This window comes from Alexandromys fortis, unplaced genomic scaffold (assembly GCF_014885135.2).
Source record: "Alexandromys fortis isolate MF-2015 unplaced genomic scaffold, M_Fortis_MF-2015_v1.1 scaffold_2_1_26212458, whole genome shotgun sequence".
NCBI lineage: Eukaryota > Metazoa > Chordata > Mammalia > Rodentia > Cricetidae > Alexandromys > Alexandromys fortis.
The window spans coordinates 12,587,422-12,614,875 of NW_026067930.1; the positions used below are offsets into that span (position 1 = coordinate 12,587,422).

The following is a 27,454-nucleotide window of genomic DNA, read 5'->3' on the forward strand; positions in this document are numbered from 1 at the left end:
ATAACTATTATTGAGTAATGTGGAAAATACGGTAAATTTTTAGTTTTCCATTTATTTCAGTAATAGAAGTTAGACAGAATTTTATATCTATCGAATCTAGTAAAATAACTAACAATGGGTGAGTGGATACACAAGTCATAAACATCTAAGAAATGGGATATCACCAAACAATAAAAAGGAGTAAATGATATATGAAAATAACTACATGTAGTAAAAATATAGAAAGTAAATTATAAGTACCTTGAAAGAAAGAAAAAGTAGTTAAGGAAGGGCCAGAGAAAGGGATTGTAATAAGACCTTTGGGGGAGATAGATATAATCATTATCCTAACTATGGATGTGTCTACATGTCAAAACTTATCAAACTAAACACTTCAGATATATGCAGCTTATTACGATAATACACGGCTAAGGCTTTTTAAGAAGTTATGTGTCTATGCAGGTATCAACAATAGCAAAGTTTCTTCATCTTAGGTAAATGAGCTTCTATCATCTGTTATCCCGGAAGTAGTCACTTCCAGGTGTCTGCTGGGACCTTTCCACATGAGGTTGGAAAACAGTAACCTTTGTAGATTAAAATGTCCTAGCATCTAGTTTATATCTTCCATTTACATTCTGTGTGAGTTCACATGGAGAATTCCCAATGGTGGGTTGATAGGGAGCCAAGGGCTCATTGGGAAATGCAACAGGGTGGATCCAATGAACATGGGTTCACAACCCAGCTCCACCGAGACTTGATTCCCACCATGTCACTGAAGAGCAACAGGAACCCTCAGTGTGTGCAATGGTGGTGGTTCTCTATACACTGACCTTCCAAGGACCCCACTTACAGCACTGTTAGCACCCCAAGAGTTTCTTGCTTGGCGTTTCTGCCACAGTGTCCACAAAAGAAACCTTGTTAGGAATTTTCTTCCACCCTCACCAGTCATGAGATTTTCTGCACTTTTCCTATAAAGGGGAGTAGATAATGTCAATTTAACAGATCATAATCAATAAAGAATAAAAAGCAATCACAAGCTTAAACCACTCAGCATAGTTTTACGCATCAGATACACTTCACACACTGGGACCCTTTTACAAGGAGCAGTTTGGAGAGGCCAGATACTGAAGAGCGCAGAGGCAAAGTAAGGATTCAGGTGACTCTGCATTGCATCAACAGCAAAGCCACAAGTGAATCATTTAGCTTTTCTGGGTCCCATCTCCAGTTCCTATAAACAAAGGGCTTCACATGCTCCAAGACATCTTGCCAAGAATGTGAGGATAAATAAGACTTGGCCCTGGCCCTTTAAGAGCTGAGGACTCAGAACTCTCCAGCTTTGATCAGCTTTCCTTGAACCCCAATTGCTGAGTGATCATGAAATTACACGTCTGAATGTACAAGTAATGGACGAATGCCACCTCCATGGCGCTGTTTATCACAAGTACCGAAAAGCTTTTCAAGGAAAAGGAAGTCACACATCATCCTCACAAACCAGGATCTGCGAGCATCAGGCCCAGAAACGTGTCTGTGTTACTAACTACCCAGGTAACGCTGATGTAAGTGGTCCCCGGAAAGCATTCTGGAAAACCAGAAAAGAATGGAGGTTGGAAGATAAACAAAGCCCAGAATGGTCCTTGCAAGTTAGCCACTGTCTATAAACACAAATCTCTGAGGACCAATCTGCTCCATCTTCCTTCATCTTTCTCACGCCAACGGTGCCACACCTGTACTCTCATTAACTGGGGTTGTCAGCTGAGCTCCAGTCAAGCAAGTCATCTTCTTTCAAACTGGGGTTGGCGTTCTCCATCCGTATCCAGCGCAGGCTGTCAGGAATGATATACCTGCTTAGAAAAAGCAAGTGATCATGTCATGGCCAACCTGTCCTAGGGCTTCCTCTGAACAAACAGCCCATGGCACTGAGAACAAACTGTTCTGTCACCAAGACAGGCTGCTAACGCCAATGACTACCTATACCTGTTGTCGCGAGCGCTAATGGTTAATGACATCCGTCTCTGAGGATGCTGCTAACAGTGTTCCATAAAGAATAAACATTCGCATCCACTATCCAGCCCTGACTTGTGTAAAAGCAAGCAAAAGAATGATGAATAATCACAATGCAGTAGTAGATTATAATGCATAATCAGTGTTTACAAGGCCCTGGCCACATGGCCAATCACCAATGACCTTTAGGTCACTTCAGCCATTACGGAATAGATATCCTCATTCTTCATCTCTTCCTGCCCTGCGCTTTTCCTCTGCCACCTGTCTATAACAATACAGTTGTACCTAGATGTGGTACCTATTTTCCCATCACTTTCCTTCAGACAAACCTGGATCATATTGGGCCACAGATGTGATTCTAGTTTAAACCCACTCATGTAGTGACTGGTTACACAGCGACAGCTGACAGGGTAGAAGTTACAAACTAAGGCCTCAGCCAACTTCCTGATTATTTTTACATACAATTTTCTTAGAGCGTGAGCCAAGCATTTGCATAATGTCTATAACTGCTGGAACAACAGTAATGCTGATGGCTAGAACGATGGTACTGGAAAGTTTAAAGTCACTGGAACTGTTTGTCTTACAATGCCTGTTGACCCCTGGCTTGAGCCAGCTTCTCAATCTTTGGCCTGCATCAAAGTCACATGGAGGACGAACTAAACACAAATAGCTGAACCCTGAGGAATTTGTAAAACTTCCAGGTAGAGAGACCTATACTGTTGCTGGCCTGACCCATAACAGAACTACCACCATGCACTAGAGCTGAGTGGATTTTAAATCTGACTGAACATTGCAGTCACTGAGAATACTCTTCAAAGCCTCTTCCCTGACGTATTTGGAGTTGAATCCTGGAGTATCAGTCATTACCTGGCAGGATAGCATCTCAAATATCCCACACTGACCTCAGACTGGTTCTGTAGCTGAGGATGACCTTGAACTTCTAAATTCTCATGCCTGCAATTCCTTGATGCTAAGATAAAAGATGTGAGCTACCATACCTGGTTTGTGAGATGCTGGGGATGGAGCCTAGGGCTTTGTGCATGCTATACAGGTACTCCCTAACTGAGCTACAATGAAAATTACAAGCTCTGTGGTAGCTCCTGTTTGGAGCTAGATTCTGAGCGCTACTCAGGAGCAACCCTTTAATCACTAAAGTATTCACTGAGCAGCTCCTAAGAAGAAGCAACTATAACAACAACAATTTTAAAGGCACAGTACAGAGCTTAAAGAAGCTCCACCTACTGGGAAGGAGATCACAAGTAAATAGCAAACTATTCATGAAAAGCAGGCTGGAGGAAGAAGACATCGTGGAAGTGGAGTTTCCTCTAGAGGAGCAGTCAGGCAGAGAAGGAAGAAGGGTGAGAGGAAGTTACCTGGGGAGGCAACACTTGAGTCAGCTTTGAAGATAAACATTGAGTGTATGGTTCACCATTTGAGGAGTTTAAGCAGGTTGAGTAGGGCAACATTCTAGACTGCGGCAGGGGCATGACAGACATCTGGCTTGAGTGACTTGAAATGTGTCCGATCCGTCTCACGGCCACTCGATTAAAAAGTCTGACCTCTGCATTAGAGGTTGCGGGGGTAGGTGTGTGTTGTTCTAAGCCAGAGCATCAACTCATATGCAAATTTAATCATAGTTGCCAAGTACGTATTCCATAAAGCTGTGGTTGCTAAAAGGACATTAGATGTAATTGAAGACCCTTCAGGCTTGTCTCAAAGCTTTACACACTGTAGTGACCATCAGCCTATTCTAGGTTTGCCATGCTCTCATCTATCTAAATTTCTTGTTTTCAGTTTTTTTTTTTTTTGTACATCTCAAGAACAGGCACCCAAACATTATTCACCACTGGTAGAGATATACATCATGCCCTAATGTAACATTCTAACTTGAAGGGAAAAAAAATCAAATCAGCATCCGACAAGTACCTAAGCACCATTTACAGGAAACATAGAAAACCCCAGGGAAGAAGAAAGAAAATGGCAGAACAATTCAGTGCAAAGCAAATGGCTCATTTGAATAAAGTGTGAGGGAGAGAGACCATTATGTCCCTCCAAAACTGATGTGTTAAACCTCTAGCCCACACAACGGTTGTATTTGGGCACAGAGCCTTAAAAGACTTAAACTAAGTTAAATGGGGCCATGTGTGTGGTCCTTGACACATCATTGGTGTCCTATAAGAAGAGATTAGGGAGTATGTGCAGAGGAAAGACACAGAGTACCATAACCCACAAACCAAGGACACAGACCACAAGAGAAACCAATCCTGCCAACACTTTGACCTTGGCTTTAAGCATCCAGAATTACAAGAAACAAATTTCTGCTATTCAAACCACCCAGTCTGTTTTATCTTATTTTGGTGATCCTAGAAAAGCTAATAGAGGATTTATGAGCAGAAGAAGGCTAAGATGTAGCAGCCAATTGATATGTATGAACGTTATTTAAATAATGGATCAAATTGTAAAAAACCAATCGCATGCATGCCTACAGAACAGGAGTTCTCAAAAGACACTTAATGAATTAATTAGTAACTTTCCTTTATATTCATGGCTGATGCCTTGACATTCACTATTTTACATGCCTACTAGAAGACTGAAATTGGACCCTAATAATGATCCAGAGACACCTTTTACAATTTCTGGCATCAGTTGGGATAAGTCATATTGTCCAGTTTGAACGCTTTCTGCGAGGAATGAGGTATAGTCTCCCATTAACCTCATACTCTTTGATGGATTTGCAAATTGCCCTGCCCAGATATTCCCCAAGTCCTGGTTCCCTACATGTTTCTGGTATCCACGCTATGTTAGTTAGAGTTTGTATTGCTGTGAAGAGACACCAGGACCACAGCCACTCTTATAAAGGAAAACATTTCATTAGAAGTGGCTTACAGTTTAAGAGGTTTAGTTCATTATCATCATGGCAAGACATGGTGGTGTACAGGCAGACGTGGTGCTAGAGAAGGAAGAGGGAGTTCTACATCTTGATCCGCAGGCAACAGGAGCCTGTGTCACACTGGCAGGATTTGAGCTTAAGAGACCACAAAACCCACCTCCACAGTGATGCACTGTCTCCAACAAGGCCACACCTATTCTAGCAAGGGCACACCTTCTCTAATGCCACTCCTAATGGACCAAGTATGCAAACACATGAGTCTATGGGGCCCATATCATTCAGATCACTACACAGGGGTATGCTCCTCTCTACAGCTCCTAAACACATTCTTCCCTTTATCAAAGACATCGTGACCTCAGATGTCTTCCCAGCCTGCTCTTTGCTTTGACATTTTTATTCTGTCATTTTTGCAGTGAGAATTTCTTCCTTGGTGAGATGTAAGCAATACCTACAACTCCTCAGAAGGTCCAAACAGCTATCCAAAAGCATGACTTCACCAAAGTTCACACTAGGGGATGAATAGTGCTTTAGCCTTACTTACAGGTCATAGATAAAAAGTCATACACTAGAGCATCATGGGTGACCCTTTAGCAGCCACACTGGAGGTTCTGCCTCTGACATGGGTAATAACTTCTCCATGGTCTGGAGAGACCCCTTCTGTTAGCCTTCCCCAGTCTATGTACTGTAGCACCTCCATCAGATCATGAGGTAAAGCGAATAGAGCAGAAGTACATACAAATGGCTGCTGGGAACGATGGCTGGATACTCAGTGAGGGTGCAATAAGCCTCCCCACCCTCTACTCATTTGAGGGGATATTGAGCAGGCACGGCAGACACCGTGATGATGGCAGATGTTTTGATCTGAAGACTGCATTCTACAACACACGTTTCTTCTGAAAAGTCTTCCCTGCACATCTCGGTCCTTAACTTTTAACCCTGTTGCAGGCCACATATTCTTTTCTCACTGTCTCCATGGAGTAAACTGGATAAACTCTCTGAGGGCAGGGACTATCTCAATCACTGCTATATTCTATGACTCAGCATAGAGCCTATTATGTTGAAAGGACTTGTGTGAGTGAAGTTTTTTCATCACTGTGACCAAACACCTAACATAAGGGCTTTATATGGACTCCTGGCTTCAGAGGCTTGAGTTCATCTCATTTGTGAGAGCCAGGCATGCTGGGCAACTCACTCTATGGTAGAACAGAAGGAGAAGGGGACAGCAGCAGGAAGGGCCCTAAGTAAGACCGAGCTCCCAAGAACACATACACAGTGACCTCCTTCTCCATCCGGCTCCGCCTTTCAGTTCCATTACTTCTGGGTGTGTTTGCTCTAAGGTAAATTAAATGATGGGTTTGGTCAGTGTTCTGACGGTCTAACCCTCTCCAGCCCTGCCACAACACAGGCACGCCTAAAAGAGTGCTTCACTGATTAGGTGTTTATCAATAGCAGTCAGACTGACAGCCCAATATTAACGGTCACAGGACTCAGCCAATATTTCTTAGACAAAGGAATAACTGATAGCAATTGTTAAAGCAGGGTGTCCTAGCTCCAAACCATAACAAATGTTTTCTTACTCTTGCCTCTTTTCAAAGGGCTCAGCCATGAGTCTGGAAGTGAATGAACACAGACTATCAGCCAGTCATCCAGAGTGCGGTACCCTGCCTATAGCAGGTCACCACACTGCAACTGGATAGCCCAAAGATACTTTGCAGCCAACTGCAGACCCCCCTCCCCCAGACCCAGGTATCTGCATCACGGTGAAGACAAGAGTCCTTGGGGACAACTCATACACACCAATAATTCCATTAGATTCTCCTCACTGGAAGCCTTGTTTGCATCTGCCACTGTTTACTTTGGCTTCCACAGACTCACAGCCTCTGTTTACAAATCCAGACGAAAGAAGGAGAGGAATTCCAACAGCGGCTGCTTTGCCGAAGTGGTTCAGTGGTTCTCTTTCTTGGTTTTCATTGTAGAAAGGGTGTGGAATGTTGTTGGGTCGTTGGCTGCACGTTAAAACCACCCAGGTTCCGCTGGAGTCAAGCTTCCATCTGTATTGGCATCATCTTGAGCCTCGATTTTCTTATATTTTAATGGAAGAAACTGATGCAAAAATTGTGATTAGAACCAGCATATTTAAAAAAAAAAAAAAAGGCTGCATCATACAGAGAATTTACTTCCTCACTTGGTATCTCACTGTTTAAACTCCCAGTTTGAACTCTAATGTGCCCTGTTGCAGCCAGGTCCCTGAGGCTGCCCTTACTTCTATCCACTCTCCTTGGGAAAAAAATGATGAGCATCCTGCTTCTTGATTTACGATGAATCTCCCTCCTCCTCGTTCAAGCATCTCCCCAGGAAGATGCTTCCTAACTTAGACTGAGAACTTGTCAGCCGCAGAGGTTAATCATGTCTCCATCCAATCTGGCTGAGTGGCTCTGAGCACAGTGTTTGCTTTCCTTGTGACTCTGCCTCTTGATGTATAACGCAGTTTGATGGTGGTAGCTGTCTGTGCAATACACACTGTCACTGTGACTATTAAAACTTCATCCAACATTCTCACCCAGTGCTACCCTCCTGCAGGAGCTGCGAATCCAAAGATCAGAGTTCCAGTCAGCTTTGTAGTCAGAGGTACAGTAAGTTCACTGAGGCTCAAGAGATGTGGGCGGAAGTCAGCTTGAGTCTGTCAAATGTTTATGACTAAAGAACCCCAATGAAAAATGCTTAAGGAAAAGCTGGGTACATGTATCTAGATGCTTAGGGAATAAATGAAGAAATATCAGAATGGGGCTGACTAGGTGTTCAGCTGAAGGGACAAGGTAAGAACAGGAGATTAGAGGAAGGCTTCAGGGAGGAGGATGCTCTAAGAAAGAGGCTAGAATCTGGGAAGCTAGGGGAGGATGCAGAAAGCTTTGCTCAAAGATGGAAAAAGAAGTGTGTCCAATTGATTCAAAGTACAGAGATATATTACTGATCACCACTGGTTTAGAACTATCTTACATGCTGCCTGTCCCTTGAGGGAAGTCAATTAAAGAGTTAATCAAAGAGGCTCCACCATTCATCATCAGACTGCAAAATGTTAATGAATCGGTCCTCACATCACCTGGTTTATATAGATAGGATTCCAGTCGCCATAAGTGTCAACAGTGTCTTTCATTTCATAGAGGCTTGTGGTCTCCCAGGCAGACAGGGTAATGCTTTGTGGGAAACTTCAGGACATAGGATTGCAAACAGCAAAGTTCCCTGGGTTGCTTTGGTGGGGTGATGGGTACCACAGCCAGGCTTGGGGAACACCCATGTCTATAGCTCCCTCCTGCACCCTGTCCACAGCTGAAAAACTACACTATATCCTGACCCTCAGAAGGCCTGAAATTCATAGAAAATAAATAATTTCATGAGAATCACATAAACAGATCAGACATAGTCATAGAAATGACCCTTATTTTCTCAAATCTTCCTAGATCTTTTCTGTCCAGCGAGCTACTTAACATGGCAGATGTACTAATATTGGGAGAGAAGCCAACTAGCAAAGGGAGAAAATTGGTCTCCTGAAAGAGTGGCTTTCAGGTACCCCACAGAGGTGACTGATTGCTGTGAAGAGGGTGTGTCCAGGGGTGATGCTAAGCTGGGGTGGAATTGCCCAGGCTTGGCGGTCTCTCAATTATGTAAAAGGTTATATTATGCTGGGCACTCAGTAGCTCTTTTAAAAACATGTTCTAAATACTTTCAGTGTCCAGTTTCTCTTCGGCTTAACCTGGAACACAACCACAGGAGTGTTCTTTCCAAATTACCAATCAGACCGTGTCTTTTTCCTGCTCAGACACAGTACCGGCTCTGCCTTAGTGGTGGAACTGAAAACAAGCTTGGTGGACGCTGCCACAGTATACCTCGTTCTTATTTCTCTTTCTATCACGGGCATTGCAACTTCACGTAGAACCCTCCAAGACAGTGACACTTATCTTACTCATGCCTCTGGGAATAGTTTGATTCCTGAAACAATCCGTTTTGTCACTAATAGATATTCATTATCTATTATATATCCCTCTATCAGTTACTGAGATCCACTGACAAACTAGAATGACTTTCTGCCCTCAAAGTTTATACCATTGATCATTCTTGGCAGCACATCAGAACTGTCCATAGGACTCCCTAAAAGAAGAAAAAAGAAAAGAAAAGAAAAAGAAAAACACAAACAGCAATACAAAAACAAAACAGGAGTTTGGGCTTTATGCCAATATCTCTAGATGAGGCAAGGAGGGAAGAAAACAAGCCACAAGAGAATAGGGGAGCTGACTTTGCTTCTGTTACTCTCTCGGGAAGCAATGAATGGACAGGAAATCGCTTGCCATCAGATCCCCAAACACTGCTGTTCAAACAGGTGTCTGTCCATGGCTTACCGGGATGCCCCACCCTTCTATCTGCTACCTGACACAAGTATGAACATTTTACTCCCAAATGTTCTAGCCTAGATGATGAATTACAGTCCCCTTACTCTGCACTGAGGTTTGCCTTCTTCTTGCTGTAAGAACTTGCAACACCTTGAGCCTCGGTCTCACAGTGTGAATCTCACAGAGTGAGCAATGTCGACCTGAGAATTAAACGGGGACTGTGCCTAATGATTGCTTAGCACAGTAGGTGCTCTCTGCTCACAAACTGTTGTCATTTTGGCCCTGTACGTATCAGCCCTCATGTACTGTGCATTATTTCATCGTCACAAAGCCAGACCTTAACAAAGGAAATGTTCGAATGGAAAGCAGGAGAATGGATGGCTATGGCAAGGACCATCGTTCACGAGACCTGAATTGGATGGCTGCAACACAAGACAAGCCTCTATTGAACTGCGTCACAATGTTTAAACTCCAGCTCAGCCAGAGGAAGCCTTCCCACCCTCCTCACCAGGTCAACTTTCTTGGAGAGTTGAGTCAGTTCCCTGCAGTGGGCCCAAATGGAGGGCACAGCAGGATATTTTGATATGTAGGGCCAGGCAGGAAAAAGGCACTGACACATTATCTGTCTGGGTAACTCATCAGATGGTCAGGTGGCCAGAAGGATCTGACCCAGCCTGTCTGAACAGCAATTTCTCCATGATTCATTGATGCCCACCAGAAAGCCCCGTTTCTAGATCCTCTTTTGGGCTTCTCCAGAGGACAAAAGGAACTTAGAAAAAAGGGATGTGGATGGGGTGGAAAGATCTCAATCTGGCATTTCTTGACTATAGTCATAGAGATTGAGATAGATGATAGATGATAGATGATAGATAGATAGATAGATAGATAGATAGATAGATAGATAGATAGATAGATAGACAGACAGACAGACAGACAGACAGACAGACAGACAGATAGATAGATAGATAGATAGATATGGACAGATGAATGATAGGGAAAGAGGAAAAAGAAAGAAAGGAGAAAGAAGAGGGAGGGAGGGAAGGAAAGAGGGGTGGAAGATGCTAGATATATTTAGATCCTTATAAAGGAACTTGGAGGCAGACAGGAAATAAACAATTTTAAGAAATGCTATCAGTGTAGTAGGGGCTATGCATAGCAAGGCAGAGGTCCACAGGACTGGAGGCAGTCACTAATTGTACAAAAAAAAAAAAATCAAAGCATCACAAAACTCACAACTCCCTGGATGAAGTTGCTTGAAAGTTGCCACATGAATGGATGGTTTAAAAGACTTAAAACTATTCAACTGAAGGCAAAGTGGATGGAAAGAAATACATTATATTTAGAGGGAAAAAGAAACCAAACACAATAGTTATGCAGTCTTGCTCTTGAAAGCTAGATGCTGAGACTGGTCAATATTCAGAGCTCTAGACTATCCCTGTGTTCTCTAGTGAGCAACACCTACCAGATAATTAAATGAGATACTGCCTACAAGCAGTTTGGTGTGATAAGTGTATCCAAGTCTATGAATACATTCTTACATATCAAACCTATAATATCATGTTATTCTCTTCAATCATAACTAAACAAAAATAAGTAAATGCTGTCTCCAGACATGGCAAACATCAGAATCCATGAAGGTCATTCTATCTACCAAGTTCTCTGCTGGATTTGCTCCTGTTATGAATGGCTTAGGTCAAACTTGGCTCTCTCAACCAGAACATGAGTTAAGGGATTCTGACTTTCTCTGTGACTACACGAAAGGTACCTGGTAAGGTCTCTGACTCCTGTTTCAGAGGAATGACTTTAAATTCATAAAAGGAAACAAGAGATTTCAAAAGTCACTAGTTATAAAATGGTTTTGTGCACACGTGTGCATGCACACACACACACACACACACACACACACACACACACACACACCGTGTACTAAGGTAACATTTGTCAGAGACTATGTGTAGGAGAAGACAGATTCTTGGTGCCAGAATTCTTCACAGTGCACATCTGAAGCCACATTCTCCTGCCTTTTGAGACAGAGGAGGGAAGTGATCAGGAAAGCTGTGTAATGGAGCTTCCTTGGACAGGGTCCTGGGATTGAACATACAAAAATGCAAGGAGAGACAGGAAAGCCCGAGTGAGTGGTTTGAGGCTCTCTCTGAAAGATGACAGCCTCAGAGCAAAAAGACAAGCCAGAGATAGAACAAGAGTGTCAGATTTAAGGAAAACAAAGTCACTCTAATCTGCAACATGGCAGGGTCCTGAGAAAGGACTGTCCTCTGCAGTCTTGACCTGTTGTAATGGCAGGGCAGGAGGCAACAAGAATATAAATCCATCTCCCTCTAGAGTAGATCCCAAGGTCACAGTAGGCACTGATATTGTGTATCACCTCATCAACTACTAAAGCTACCCTTTCATTTAGACCATGTGCTCCCGAGTCCAGGGCAAAAATTTGCAGCCCTGAGAGCCTGTACAATAGGCATAATCATAAGTCAATGCTAAGGAGAAGTGTTAGGTCCTGAAAATAAAGCTGAATGAGGCTTAGTTCCCATATCAAATCCTTTGTGGTCTCAAGAAGGAATCAAATAAAATTGTGGAGAACTCTCAGTCAAGGGTCGGCTATGGATGAAGACTTAAGTCAGATCCTTAGAACCCACACATACAAAGAAACAACAACAAACAAACAAAAACAGGTAGGAAGGCACATCCCTGTGATTCTAGCAGTGGAAATGTTGGAAACGGGGAATACTTAGAGCTCACTGGCCATCTCGCCTTGCTAATCAGTGAGGTGAGGTTTCATTCAGAGACATTAATCAAAATAATATTGATAACAAACAAGTTAACTCAATGCTAACCAGATCTTTCATAAGTATACACACTCATGTGCACACACACTTATATGTGCAAATACACATGCATAACACAGAGATACATACAAAGAAAAAGCCAGAAAAATATAAACCCATTAAAGTTCAAATATGATCTGCACTTTTTACCAAACATGGCTCTCCAACTTGAACTATATATATTTTGAAGACTCTGGTAGAGAAACCAATGACGTCTCCTATGGAAGAGCATCATGGATGCCTGGGCTATTCCAGGCACACATCCTATGCTTTCTCTTCTTACAACATTTCCAGTATTTTTTTTAACATGAGGTCCTGAATGTTTACATGAGAGCTAATATGTGGGCAAAACTAGGAAAGGGGGGCTATTTCCTACCAAGCATTTCCTTTCACCATATGACAGTATCCCCCTGCATGCTGCATTCTGTGATCTGTGAGCTCTCAGAGGCCCCAACCAAATGGAGCTCAATTTTGCACATCCAGCAAGCAGAAGTGTCACCTCAAACTGAGTACTGATTGGTACAAGATTAAAGTCATAAATAATAGATCACAGAAAGCCCTCCAAAGTGGAGTGCTACAGTTCCGGACAGGAAAGGTCACCGGGAGGAGAGAGGTGTTGTTTGGTTCTGCAGAGTGGGGAGGACTTGAATCGATGAAAGGAAACTGGAGGGGATGAGAGATGGAAGACACAGAAGACCCGAAGTCACCTCAGGAAGAAAGGTGACAGACAGTGACTCATGGGCTCTGCGAAGTTTCATTTAAGAAAAGCCAAGTTCAGAAAGAGTTGTAGAATGTCAGTGGCTGCCAGAGCTGAGTGATAACAGCAAAGATGATCTCTGTGCTTTTCCTGCTTCTTACTGTGATAGACTTCTTTCATGTAAGAGAGGAAGGGAAAAAGCACGTGGGATGGGAGGAATGGCGTGGACAGGTGCAGAGAGCTTTGTGAGCTTGTTGTAAGTGCAGAACAAAGAAGCCTCAAGTAGGGGCCCCCTACTCAGCTCCATAGACAGCCATAGTAGGGCAAGGGCAAGGGAGCAAGCTGAATACTGTCCTTGGTCCTGAACCAAAACTACCCCTTGGGGCTTGTTGCTTTTGTTTATCTTGAGACATTGGATCCCTGCCCAGTTCTCTATGGGAACTGGGGCTTTTGTTGGCTTTCTTTAATGACATATATATTTCTGATTTTATTCAGGTTCTATACTGAAAAAAATAGGCAAGCCAACATCAGAAAATGGTTATTTTCAGCCCAATATTACCATCTATTATTGATCAAATTCTCCCATATGCTAGGCGTGGTGATGAGCAGATTTTACACATTGTATTATACTATTGTAATTATCCTCATTTTACAGACAAAGAAGGAGACACAGAATGAGCTCATAAATGGCAGAATGGAGACTAAAGCCAGTCTCACAAGCACATTGCCCAGAAATTAGCCCACCACTCAAATAAGGCATATTCTAATAAAGCCTTAACTCACGGGGAGCAACCCTCCATGAAGTCATAGTCTCGATACTTCCAGACGTTCTCATCTACAAAGGGAGGGTTATGTGTTCCAAAGCAAGTGATTAAAGCAGGAGTACTTCATAAAACCCTCTGCACATGCTGGCAACACTTCCTAGTCTGTGTTATTTGATAGTAATAGAAATAAGAAGACACTAGAGCAGAAGTCAACAACATAAACTGTATTTGACTTCTATTTCTCAGGGAGGTAATCCAAGGCAAAAGCGGGGGAGGGTTGGGCAAAGAGAGAAAAGAGTTCAAGGCAGAATAGAACAGACATGACTCCCAACATTGTTGCCGTTCCTCATAGTGCCCATTCTGATTTTTAGTTCTACTTTATTTCTTTTATTTGATGATTACTATTTCTCTTCCTCTACATACTCTGTGAAGATGAATTCAATGATGTTTTCATAGCTAGATCATCATAGCCTTGCCCTAGGTTGGGTGCATACAGGGTGAACAATAAACATCAGGTAGGAGGAGTTTAATATTGAACACAGTGAAAGGAATTTATAAGTACCTGTAGAGAAAGAGCTTGGGAATGCAGAAATGTCTATTCTCTTTTATTCTGAGCATTGGAGATGAAGATCCTAGGATATTTGGTGGCCTCCTAGCCTCAGATTCCCCAGATAAGAATCAGTAGTGTTAGACCCACAAAATATTGCCAAAGAGTTAAAGCCACTAGCCCCAAGACTTGACAATCTGATTTTGACCCTCAAGACACACATGGTAGAAGGAAAGAACCAATTATCCTCTTAGTCTTCACAGCTATACAGCTATGTCATGGAATGTATATGTATACACACATATGCACACACATACACACATGTACACACACATATATATACATAGAGACAGAGAGATGTGATTTTAAATTATTTAGAGTAGTTATATCAGTTCATAAGGATCAATGAGATGCGGTGTGCAATGATGATGTCAGCTATCACTGATTGATTTCTATGCCAACACTTGGTTCATGCTGACTCTAATACTCTTAATAGCCCTAGAAACTTTCTATTATCCCATTTGAAGATGAAACAGCTAAGGCTTAGCAAGTCCCTAATAACTGTCACTAAATCCAGTTTGTCCATAATGAAGTGGCACTATAGAGGTTGGATAGCAAGGGTGCAGAGCAGGAGGTGACCCTACTCTGAGTTTGCCAGTGTCTAGGCAGCTACTCCCTACAGCAGGATACAGTCAGAGCCAGAGCCTGAAGAGAGGGAACTCTAATGCTGGCACACTCACCCCAGTATTCAAGTTCCAAGTAGGATAGGAAGCCATCTGGCTCTGCTGCTGCCCCCAGCATGCCACCTGGGTGTCCTTCATTCTTCCCTTCCTCCAGTCCCTGCATCTCAGACAAACCTGTCCTACGGGGAGCCAGAGCCAGAGCAAAGAAGCTGGGCTCCCCCTCCCTGCTTTGTAAGCAGAACAGAGGACAGCAGGAAATTGTGCCAAAGGTCATGGTGTTCCGGTCAGTGTGTTCCAGCTCTGAAACGCTGAGAGCTGCCAGGGTCTAGGCAAGAAAAATGCTGCAGGCTGATCCACCTGCCAGCTCCCACAAGCTCCAGCTGGGCTTCAGCCTCCTCAGTCACTGCACCCTGCCCAGTAGAGTTGAGGTCCCCAGAGACTCACTCTAGCCCCTGAAGCAGCTTGGGAACCTGTGACTGCAGAAATAGCCACGCTAGAAAGCACACAGAGCTTCAGAGATAAACCTGGAGACCTTGCTGCCTTTGTCTCCCAAAGCCTGCCATGCACCTCTGTATTCTCAAAGTCCCACGGAGCTAACAACCAAGTCTTCATTGCTGGGCTTTCTCTCCTCATCCTTATGAGCCTCTTTGTTTAGTGTTGTCTTCTCCCATCTGATGCTGATATTGCACACTTCCCAGGTACCTGACACAGGGCCAGGCAGGCTATGATGAATTAGTCATGGAAACACCTTTGCTCTTGTAGAGCAGATGGGGAGGGGGGAACGTTAAGCGTTAAATAGGAAAACTGAGATAGAATTAGAAATCTGAATAGGCACTATGAGGAAAGATACCAGGCCCCTACAGAAGAAGAAAACCATGGTGCAATCTCTAAGCAGGAAGCCTAGCAAGGTTTCTTCAGACAGGAAATGCAGAGGCTCAGGAATGAAGGAAAGATCAGCAGGAAAAAGCACTGTGGACAACAGTGATGTTGGGGTGAAGGTTGTCTAGCAATGGTCAAATAGAAGGGCCCTGGGGCAGGAGAGAGAGAGAGAGAAAGAGAGAGAGAGAGAGAGAGATTAAGAAAGAGAAGCAGTGACTCATAATGGATGCATGGGTTCCATGAATGAAGCTGTAGGATGTTGAAAGTACACCTGAGTTCTTGATGCCCCAGCTTCCCATAAGAAGGTGATGCAAGGATCTGGGAGAAAGAGGTCTTCCAGGCTCAAGAAATATAGCCACAGCTTGAGGCAACAAGTTAACTCATATAGTATGCATTTCCTCTATTTCGTCATCTAGTACACCAGCCAACTGGTCTAGTAGGATATTTATTTGAAATCGGGAAGAACGCCTAGAGAAACGAGATGGGGGGTCCAAGTCCCTGCCTTATTCTCCTCCTTACCATTGACTGCAGCAATCCGTAGGGAAGAGCTTGAAACAGGCTGCCTTTCCTGTCTTCAGGCATGCACATCAGACCAGCAAGCTCAGCAAGGGGAGTGCTAATGATCACAGCCCCCTTCACCCAGGGTTAGCTGCTGCCTTCTCGGAGCCTCTGTTCACTCTTCTCACAAGAGATCAGGATGTCTACATGAGGACAGTGGGGGTGCCTCAAGTGTCACTTTGACAAAGTGTCTCAAAGAAAGTCAAGTGACAGAAAAACATGAAAATCAGCATGGTGAGCTCCTCAGCATGACGCCAGCCCTGTGCGGAGGATGCTGCCAGTGGTGATCCTGAAGAGAAATCTTAATGTGATTGACGTTTTCATCATCACCAAAACACCACCTTTCTGGTTGCAACTTCATCTTCTGTAAGTTTTTCCCCTGGGTTGGCAGACGAAATGGGATTGATGGGCACAGCCCTCACAACGCTGAAGGATATCCTATAGAAGAATCCACACTGACTAAGGGACTCGGTGACGCAGACTCAAACCCGCCTCATGATGAGGGGCTTAGGTTTGCAGGTGTCCGGCTTTCCTAAGCCTCGTTTTCCTTCTCTGCAATGTGAGAGCAGTGGCCAAACTTCTGTGAACAGGTGATGTTTCTGTGCACACCATGGAAGGAGAAATTGCAGCTGTTTTCATCAATAAAGGCTGCTCTCTCAGCTTCAGAGTCTGGCCACATCTTCCCCAGACTCCTTACTTAACCCCAGACACATTCGGTAGAAGAGTAAGTTTGTGCCATTAACACACAGTGATTCAGCAGGCTTCCAAGGTCTACCAGATGTGAGGCTAGGCCCAGCTCCCATCGCTGGTGACTCTGGACAAATGAATGAATGAAAAAAAAATTAAGGCATTCCATGGGCGCTTTACATAATAGAAATGTCACATTCACTAGCCTAGTACCAGTGAAAATTACATAGCTCTTGTTCATGATGCTTTTCAGGGATGGCGGAGGTGATATAACTCTATGGCTTATCACAGAATAATACTCAGAGTACAACTGTGCCTCAGTTATCTGCCTGCAAAATGGGAATAATGATCATCTCTGTTGTGGAACCAACAGCAATGCCCATGTCATGCTTGGCTTGGTGCCAGGCGCATGCTTATATCGGAATGAATGTGACATGTTAGTAATAGAATAATCACTAGTTACAAGAATGGTAATGTTTGAAGATTACCACATCCCTCTCTGTCCTCCGCACACATGCGTAAAGCACTCCAACAGTATTCAAGGGCATCTGTTAACTCAGTGTGTACTTTCAAGGCTTTCTTCTGGCACCACACCGCACTCGGGGAACAGTTCACTCATGGACTCAGTCTGTTCCTGTTAACAAAGAAGGTAAAGGAACTCAAGTGGCACAGCACACACACACTTCTTCCAAGTGAGACAGGCCCTGGACAAGGCCATGGCCCTGGCTGTTAGGAAGTGGGAGGAAGAGGTAATTTCTGGTAAATCAGAACAGCATCTCTCCCTCTGTAGCTGTCAGTCAAGGTCTACTGCCCTCTGGTACAGCACTGAAGGTCAGATGCTCCTTGCTTGAAGCTGGCAGATCATCTCACTTCACATAAGATTGCTACATCAGCCTTCATCATTACCCCAAGTACTTCCACTCCCAGAGCGAGGGGCCATGCTCCACAGACTCTCTGAGAATATTGCCCGGGTCCTAAGTCAGCCATCACTGGGCATTGTTCAGGAAAGCCCTTCAGTCTCTAACTGAAGACTGAGCCTTTTTGTTTAGTTCATCCATCCATCCATTCATCAAGACATTTCTTGGGTAGCACTGCCAGACACTAGAGGACAGACACATCAAGCAAGACACCGCCAGGTTTTCTTTGTCAAAGCATATCACAAACAGAACACTTTGATTCAGTGTATCAAATGCAGTGACAAAGCCTACGGGGAGCAACAAACACATGAGGGATCAGCTCTTTGTGGAAGAAAACTGGCCATTTCTCTCCACCGCTCATCTCACAAACATGAATTAAGAAACCATTTTCTCGTCTACCACAGTCTCTGGAAACCCTCCTCTTGCATTTCAGCTTTCAGCATGCAATCCTGTTCATGCACCTTTCATGAGCTGGCTCTGAAATCAGGCTAGCATCTCAGTGCAGGCAATGCTGGGCCTGCTATGCGCTCTGTTGCAACTACAGCACACAACAGTAGTAGGCATGCCACCAATATTTATCAGTTGACAAAGTAACATTTGAGAGCCCTGCACTGTGAAAGTTCCATGCTAGACAATGGAGATGCAAGTACTATGTAGGCATATGTGAGGAGCCAGTCAGCAACATAAGTTGGCAAAAAAAAAAAAAAAAAAAAAACCACTCTAGACGAGTGGTTAAGTTGGGTAGAAGGGCACCGCCAACTCAGCAATTAAAGCCAAAAAACAATTGGTAATTGTGCCATCTATATAAAAGGAAATTTCATATACAAGAGAGAATACAAAATTAATCAAAGGAAAATAAGGCCTTATGCTTAACATTTTAACCTAGAATGGTATGCCCATACAAGAACAATCGGCATAAATTAGAGGCTATGAATATTCAAGAGGAGAAGCAGCGGAAAGACTTCAGAAAGTACGTAGCAAGCACCTAGAATAAAGCCCTTCTGTGTGTGCTCAGACGAAGTGGCATGAAGAAATCATTCCTGGAAAAGAAAGTATCACTAGGAAGATGAGAAACAGCCTGTTCTTTTCAGACAGCCCACTTCACCAGTCATCTAAAAACAGTGCTCTGGATGAACAGAGCCAGGAAGCCAGCCGGCTCTTCCAGGAACACCCTTCATCCATAGCTCTGAAATGCTGTGGATAACAACTTGCTGCCATGGTAACATATCTGGTCCTTTGATTTCAGCAAAAAAAAAAAAAAAAAAAAAAAAAAGTGTGACTGATGGGATGGCTCAACAGGTAAAGTGCCCAGAACCCAAATAAAAAGGCTGAGTGTGCGTCTCATGGCTGTGTAGGTGGAGTCAGACAGATCCCTGAGGTTCACTGATCAACCAGGCCAGCATCCTGGGGGGAACTGAGGCCAGTGATAGAGCCTGTTTTTTTTTTTTTTTTAAAAAAAAAGTGGATGGGAGAATAGAGGTATAACATATTCTTCTTGCCTTCATATGCATATGTATGCAAGTTCGTGTGTACTTATATATGCACATCAGCTCCCCTACATACACAAACATGGAAATGCACATCAAAACTGTGCCTTGAGACCATTTACAGGCAGTGAGGAAGGAAACACATACTCCCTCTGCTTTATTCCATAGAGAAACTACCACTAAGCATTCTACTCTGATACGATTTCATTCAGGGCTACTCACCTCAAGCCTCAGTCTTAGGCATGGACAAGAAGAGGCACCCTGAAAGCTAATCCCCTTGTGGGAATGACTAGGTTAGTTGTGGCAATTTGCCTCCAAGACATATAGAATCTTTCTCTGAATAAATACTCTGGCAGTAGGAGAGAGAGTCCTCTTCCAGCTGCTGCTGTTAACTTGGAAAACAGTGAACCTGAAAACATCTGCAGTTATCTTCTCCCAAGGGAACTCCACTGTACGGCATGATACCAGCAAGGGAAGCCAAGGTGAATGAAGAATGGAAAATGAACATGCAACCTACTTTAGTTCTGAGCACATGGCAAACTATAAAACCTGAGTGGTTGAGCTGGGTGCGGTGGTGGTGCACACCTTCAATCCCAGCACTTGGGAGGCAGAGATAGGCAAATCTCTGTGAGTTTGAGGTTAGCCTGGTCTACAAGAGCTAGTTCCAGGACAGCCAGGGATGTCACATAGAGAAACCATGTCTTGAAAAACAAACAAAAAAAATCCCACACAAATAAACAAGCATAAAACCTGAGTAGTTGAAAGCATCGGAACAAGATAATTTTCAGAGATCAATAGCATCACCTCAAATCCCAAAATTGTAATCTTGGAAGGGATCTGATCCAGTCACTTATCTGATGTTCAAATAAATCTGTCTGTCTTTTGTTTATGCTTTTCTCTTAATGAGTTTCATTCTGCTGGTTTAGCATAGTTCAGTCAACCAATGTTGGTGTCACAGTCAATTCAGGTAGTGCGTGAAGCACGAAGAACTCCTGTTTAGAAGTTCTTCATTTAGTTGTAGAGAAGAGCAATAAACAATGAATATGTAATACATTGTTAATGGTTAAATGCAAGTGCTTAGCAAGAAATAAAAAGAGTTTTGCTATGTCTTTGGGTGTGTTAGTTATTAGATAACCAAGGAAGACACTGATGGCCATTTTATCTAAGCAGAAGCATAAATGATGAGAGAACACAATTGCATCTCCATCGAAACACAGAGAGCAGTAGCATCCTATGCAGTAGTCACTGAGATGGAGAGTAGTATCCTGCATGCCATGGGACAGCCAGAAAGCAAATGCAAGAAGATCTGGGTAAGTATAATTGTCAGGAGTGGAGGCCATAAGACTGGAAGGTTTCAGAAGCTATGATGCAGAAAGGCGGTTAGGAAGATTGGCGAAGAGAAATAGACACATTGATGCTCAGTGGCATCCAGGAAATAGGAAAGAAAATCAAGAAAAGCACTCTGAAATGAAATTTTAAATTAGATAGATAGATAGATAGATAGATAGATAGATAGATAGATAGATAGATGATAGACAGATAGATAGATTGATAGATAGATATTCATACACACACACACACATATATATATGTACACACACATATATGGTGGCTGAATCAGTTGGTAGTCCCTCTATGGAGTATTCATAGTGTGTTTGTGTTTGTTTTAGCACAAAGAAAGTATCTTTGTAGAAATGTCAGAAAGTCACTTTGTCATTCCACCACTTCCTAAAATGGAAAATCAGAATGTATTGACACAAGCTATAACTGTGTTGACAGAGACTGAGACAAGATTAAGACAAGGTTTTGATGGGAGAGTTCACAGGATGTTGAGGTAAATTAGAACTTGTTTCCCAGAGTTTTCTATCAGAAATGTCTATTCCAGATCATAAAATCTCTCTGCCTGTCTTGTTATGCATCTAAAATGCTTTGTAAAGATATCCCTCTCCTTTCCAACATAAAAAAGAGCATTTAGAGATATGAAGAGAGAACTACTATCATAGAAAAGAAGATTCAACCAGACATTCAGAAAGCTGCAGCTTGTTTTTGAGAGTATATGATTCTCTAAGACCACAGGCACAAGCCTAAAGAGTACCCAAAGCCAGTCAGAACTCTTACAGGGCAGAGGATAAAACAGAGAGAAGGAGAGATAAAAAAGACTTTCTCCCATTTACAATGCTTGATCTGGAATGGGTCACAAGACCAGATGTGGATATAGATGAACCAAGATGCGAATTCTAGACATGACCCAGGGGACCTGGTTGAGTGTTAAAAAGAAGTCTCTTTAGCTCCCTTAGGCTAAGTTCTATTCATGGAACTATAAGTACTTTGTGCAAGTTGGAGTCTCATCCTTGACAGGCATGGCAAGGGACAGTGATGGTGATGATGACGTGGGAGCTAAGAAAAATGAATTATTAATTTTTTAAAAAGGTTCTTTGGGTTACAACAAAGAAAATAAAATGCCTAAATAAATGTATTAGTTATGGTAGCTGAAAGATGGGAATAAACTTCATGTACAGAACGTTTCAGAATTGACGGATTGCAAGAGCTCAAATGAAATGTCATTTCTCTCCATCTTGCAAATCTACTTGTTGCAACTTGTCTGACTAAGGAAAATGGTCCAAGAGATGTCAAAATGTACATGCTCTGCAGGAGACCACAGATAAAATTGATGGCTGACATCACATCCAATTCTATGAAAACTAGAAAACATTGGAACAAGACATCAAAGCACCACTAAAGAAAAAAATGAGGAAACAAATCATACAGAAATTACTGAGCTGGTGATGTGACTGGGTAACACATTGCTTGATTGGCAGGTATCAGGTCTTAGATTTCAATACGTGAAGGATGGGGAAAGGGGGAACACAAAAAAAATGGAGGCAGAAGAAAAGAGAAAGGAAGAAAAAAACAGAATTATGTATCCAATTCTATTTCAAAATGAAAGTGGAATAAAAACATTTCTATTAGTTGAACATTAACTCAAAGACACAAATTATAATCCCTAAAAAGTCACTAGAAAACCACCAAAGAAATATAAGCACAAAGAAGAGGGAGACATTAAAGTAAACACTAAAAAGTTCCTGACAAAGAAAAACACAGAAGAGAATGAATATGAGGTGGGCGTAAGAGCCCAGAGCAATATGGATGACTTGATATAACCAAGCCAACAATTACACTCTCTGCGCATCCACTTAAAGCTCTAAGCAAAAAATGAAAAGCAATCTATAAAAACCCAAGGAATGACTATATTCTGCATGTAGGAGACATACTTGATACTAAGAATACAAACCGATTAAAAGTAAAACAGTAAAAGAGTTATCATTCTAATACACATTAGAAATCAAAAATGTCGCAGTTGCCGTGCAACAACAAAAATAGCAAAGGACTAGAGACATGGCTCAGCAGCTACGTGTGTTTGCTGCTCTTGCAGAGGACCCACGATCAGTTCCCAGCACTCACATGGGGGCTCACAACCATCCTTAGGTGGGAGCAAGGAACACATACACACACACAGGCCGAACACTCAGATACATTAAATAAAATAATAGACATCAAGATTACCAGATGCACTAACAGACTTTTATGATGGAAGCTCAAAGATAAGAGGGAAGGAGGGAGAAGAGGGGAGGGCGGGGAAAGGACTGTTTTAAGGCTCATTTCATGTCACTGATTGTCTGATAGGAAGATTATGGTATTCAGGACACTTGCTCTCCTTCCCTAAATTAGTGCATGGAAAGCATATATTTTACGAATCTATATAGGTCCTAAATTTATTAGCATATTTTATCTCCCACCAGAGCAAAAACTCTAGAACTATGAGGACCTATTTTTGTTATAGTATGTATACTTCCATTTCCCAGCATCTAGAACAGTGGTAATATATCCTGAGTACTCAAAGAATGCTGTTTGAAACAGGCATGCCTGAGGACACGCATGAATGAAAATGCTATCAGAGAGCCTGTGGCTGCACCCACGTTCCTGAATGCCACTCCTGCATTCTTCTCCTTTGTCCCCACATGGAAGGAAGTACATCCCGCCAGTGCCTGTGAAACTCAGCTCATAGCTCAGAACCGATTCTCATGGCAGTCAAAATAAAAGAAGCATTTAGACAGATGAGACAGGAAATGACCAATGGCCACAGCTAATGACATAGCTTCGGCCGGCGGGGGAGGGGGGGGGTGGAGAGCTCCTCTGCAGAATGAGCCACAAGGAGCCACAGGAATGTGAAGCAGGAACATTTTTAATGATTGCTCAAATGAAATGATACAGTTTGCCTTCCAGTTACTCTCTGATAAACCCGACAGTCACCCTGCAAACTTCAACCACCGGTTAGTCAGCATGAAGGCTTCCTGCATCCAAGCCTCCTCTGAGGAAAGTGGCCAGTCACACTCAGCAGATGGGAGAATTAGAATGTCTCATCTCTGGAGGGTAATGGACCCTTCAAGCATCTCATAAATACTATAGGTCCTGTGCTCAGAAAAACCTATTTCCACAAGATGTTTTTCATGTACTTTGATACAGTCGAATGGCCCCTGTGAGTTGGTCCTCAGAACATGTGGTATCAAGCCACGTGTTGCATTTTGTAGGTCCTAGCATCCAGAAAACAGAACATCTCATCTAAGCTTTCAAGAAACAATTGCACACAGACGGCCTCTGAATAATCTAAGGTTATTTGTAGGGTTTCATGAGTATTTTTGCTTTACCTAAGCAGACATAAAACTTGCAGCCATCTCTGATGAATAAGGTATGTGGCTCCGCTGGTTAGCATCCAGTTTGGAGAGGAAATGCATGAGCAAAAAGTAATGAGATTAGGGTCTGTGCATGAGAGGAATGCTGACTTCAATCCTGACCCTCTCCTTGCATGTGTGATTGTGAATGCATTACTGAACAGTCCTGAACTTCTGTTTCTTATTATTCTGGGAAGTGGAAATTAAACGACCTGCCTCATGTGCCTTTTGTCAAAAGCCAAATAGGATAATTTTGCAGAGCGTTCACTGCTATTGGTAGTAGCAGTTTCATCACTAGGTTTGGAAGTAACGTTCATACACATGCACACAGGTATTCGCAAGGCACAGACGTAGAAAGGCGGCTTTGGAAACACGAGGTGGAGAAAGAACTATAAAGGAAGTAGGAGTTAGAATAAGAGAGTCACAGAATATATGTGAGGTAAGAGGAGAAAGGGAGCTGATTGAGGGAATATAAAGGGGACAAAAAGAGAGAAAGGGGGACATTGAGACTGGCAGAGAAGGGAATGAGCAAGGACAAAGACATTTCACACACACTGTATGTGAAAATGTTATAAAGAAAATCATTACCTTTTATGGCAAGCTTTTTTTTAAGTTTCACATGTTTCAAAACTGGAGACTAATGTATTTTGACTCAAGGCAATGATCGTGGGCTAAAGGTCTAGACATCCACTGTATCAAGCATAGTGTTTCCATAGGGAGCTTTGGACGATTGGCAGAAAAGCCATTCCACAAGAGCCAATCTCACACTATAATGTGGGAGATGGATGTTTCTTGCAGAACAGACATGATAATCATACAGTCAACCTTGAAGGCTTACAGTGCAATACACTTCTTTTGTGACTCAGCATTACCTGTTGCCCATAACTGCTACCCCTTGCTCCTACCCCAGGACTGGCTGTGGAGCAAGTTCTGTTGGCAGAATCGGGAAGGAATGTCAAATATGGTGACTCGCGCATTATCTCCTACCCAGCACTAACATCCATCACTTCCACTCACCCTGAACCGACAGTGCAATCTCCTAGGTAGATGGGTGGGGTCCCTCGTGGAGTGGAGCAGTCTCAGCAACAGAGCATGGAGCTAAAACCTGAGAAAGCAAGCAAAATGACCAGTTGAGAGAAAGGAGTCCTCAGCTGACAAAGGACTAAAGTCACAACCAAATCAAAATGACCGTGACCAAAAAGAGTAGGTTAGCAGATAAGCCACAGACTGCTTCGAGGCTACACAAGAAAGAGGGAGACCAAATGAATGTTGCTGTCACCCTTCAGAAGAGGGGATGTTTTAGCTATCCGAGAAGAGCTTCCTGGCATACGAGGCAAGCAGCTTCTGCCTTACTGGCACCTAATGACAAGTGGTTCTTCGGGTGGCCGTGGGAATCATCCAATAAAACTGTGATTGTGGAGTACTTAGCTTGTGATTCTTGTATGCTCTGTTTATTAAATCCAAAGGTATCTCTGTGGTGTGTAGAGTGTGTGTGTGTGTGTGTGTGTGTGTGTGTGTGTGTGTGTGGAGAGAGAGAGAGAGAGAGAGAGAGAGAGAGAGAGAGAGAGAGAGAGAGAGAGATATCAACGGGATCCCCTTCACATATAGTAGCTGGACACTGCAAAGATGCTGAGCACCTCATTCCCAGGTCTACTTCTTGATGGTCTCATGTTAACAGCCTAGAATGCCCACCTACATTCTATACTTTACACTACCAAGTTCATTGCTACCTTTTTTCTCACTTCCTCCCTATACTTCCCCAAGTACAGCATCCTGTAGCTTCTCCCTAACAGAACAGAACTCTATACCTGATGTTTTCCAAGATCTCTGACATACAAATCATATACGAGACACAGCTCTTGACCCCCTTTAAGTCATTCTCAGCCCCGCCCCCTCTTTCCTAGTTCTCCGGTCTTACTGACTTTCCAGTTGCTACTTCAGAAGGACAATACTTGAAAATGATACACCTCACTTTCCTGCTTTTCATTCCAGGTCTGTGTTTCCCGCTCAAGTCTCCTTGCATATCCAACCCAGGATGGAAGTGGCTTTGGGTTGTTTCAGTCCCTGCTCTGGACTCCATCCACCCAGGCACAGAAGGTTGAGCCTGCTTCTCATTGTAACAAGGTTGCACTAATTAGCTGCATTTGATTTTGCACAGGAGAAAAATGCAAATGAATGCAAAGTAGTATGCAAATGAGCAGTATCTTGGCTCTCTCCAAGACTGAGCCTGCAATGCTGATGCCAATGACAATGTATATTAATAGCCACCTAAGCCAAGCATGTTCTGTTTTCAGATGGCGTGAGCATCAGGGGGTTTCTCTTTTTCTCTGTAATAACTGTGACTTTATATCGAACTCCAAGTTTATGATCCTGGACAAGAAGCCCACTGGTCACAATGCTGTCCTCTCTGGAATGGATTCTTGGTGCCACTAGATTTATTGGAAAATCAGCAAACTTGGAAACCAAGTCACATAAACTGTCGTTTAAAATCTTGACTTTAGGCTGGCATGGTGGCATATCCCCATAATCTCAACACTTAAGAGACTGTGCCAGGGGGAAAATCTCAAGCTTAAAGCTAGCCTGGCCTACATAGAGAGTTGTTTTCTCAAAAACAAAACAAAAACTAGTCTTTACTTGAATGAATTGTTTAAGCCCAAATGTCTTCTTGACTCTAAGCACTGCACTTCAGAGCAACAGAGAAAAAGGCGAGGACTGCATGGAAGGATGCCTCCCTTCTCTGAGACACAGAAGAGATCAGTCATGTCCATCTCTTTTCAGAGGCCTTTCCCTCATGCAGAGACTAAAGTAGAAAGTAAAGAAGAGTGGGCAGAGCCCATCCCTGACCTCAGTCCCTCTACTATTACTTGTCATATCACCCACTGACTCCTTCTAGTATGAAGCAGTGAAAATAAAATACAACCCTGTCATTTTATACAAAGAGCTCCACGACCTTGTACAGTCCAACCCCTCAGGCATGAGCAGAGGGCTCTGCCTGCTTCCTAGTGTGCCATTGTCTGAAAAAGGGGTGGCTTTCCTTACAAAATCCACCCTAAGGAACTCAGGGCTCCCAGGTAATGGCTCCCTCTCTCAATCATCCACCCTGAAGCATTTGCTTAGCTTATCTCTCCTAAGCAGACGAAAAGTTTCTCATGGGCAGAAACATTTCTGAATCACCTCTGCATCCTTAGCAAGTAGAGGAAGACTCGACCCAGAACAGGTGCTTTAGGGTGTGGGGAAGAATCAAGGAATGATGGAGTGTGTGGGAAGAGGCATGACCATCAGAAGGATAAGAAATTGAGAGAAGGATTGTAAAGGAGGATGAAAGGGGGAGGGAGAGGAAGGAAGGGGTAATGGAAGAGAAAAGGAAGAGAGGAAGAGGGAAAGGGGTGCAGGCAGGCCCTCTACCTTAG

The 27,454-nt window shown here is 43.1% G+C and overlaps 2 long non-coding RNA genes across 3 annotated transcripts in view; both read right to left on the minus strand.

Annotated features, from left to right (window-relative positions):
- The window catches only part of LOC126503301 (uncharacterized), a 50,950-nt gene extending 25,762 nt beyond the window's left edge, over positions 1–25,188 (minus strand). The window contains exons 1-2 of the long non-coding RNA XR_007592249.1: positions 25,062–25,188; positions 16,185–17,037 (exon numbers count right to left, since the gene is read on the minus strand). This is a non-coding gene — a long non-coding RNA (uncharacterized lncRNA). The remainder of the gene's footprint in view (positions 1–16,184; positions 17,038–25,061) is intronic.
- Positions 128–14,963, minus strand: LOC126503300 (uncharacterized). 2 transcript variants are annotated; one of them, XR_007592248.1, is made up of 4 exons: positions 14,844–14,963; positions 6,668–6,973; positions 1,704–1,820; positions 128–947 (listed from the first exon to the last, which is right to left on the minus strand). It is a non-coding gene; the product is annotated as an uncharacterized lncRNA (long non-coding RNA). The 2 variants fall into 2 exon arrangements; XR_007592247.1 differs by having other exon boundaries at positions 128–1,820.
- Positions 25,189–27,454: the final 2,266 nt, after the last annotated feature.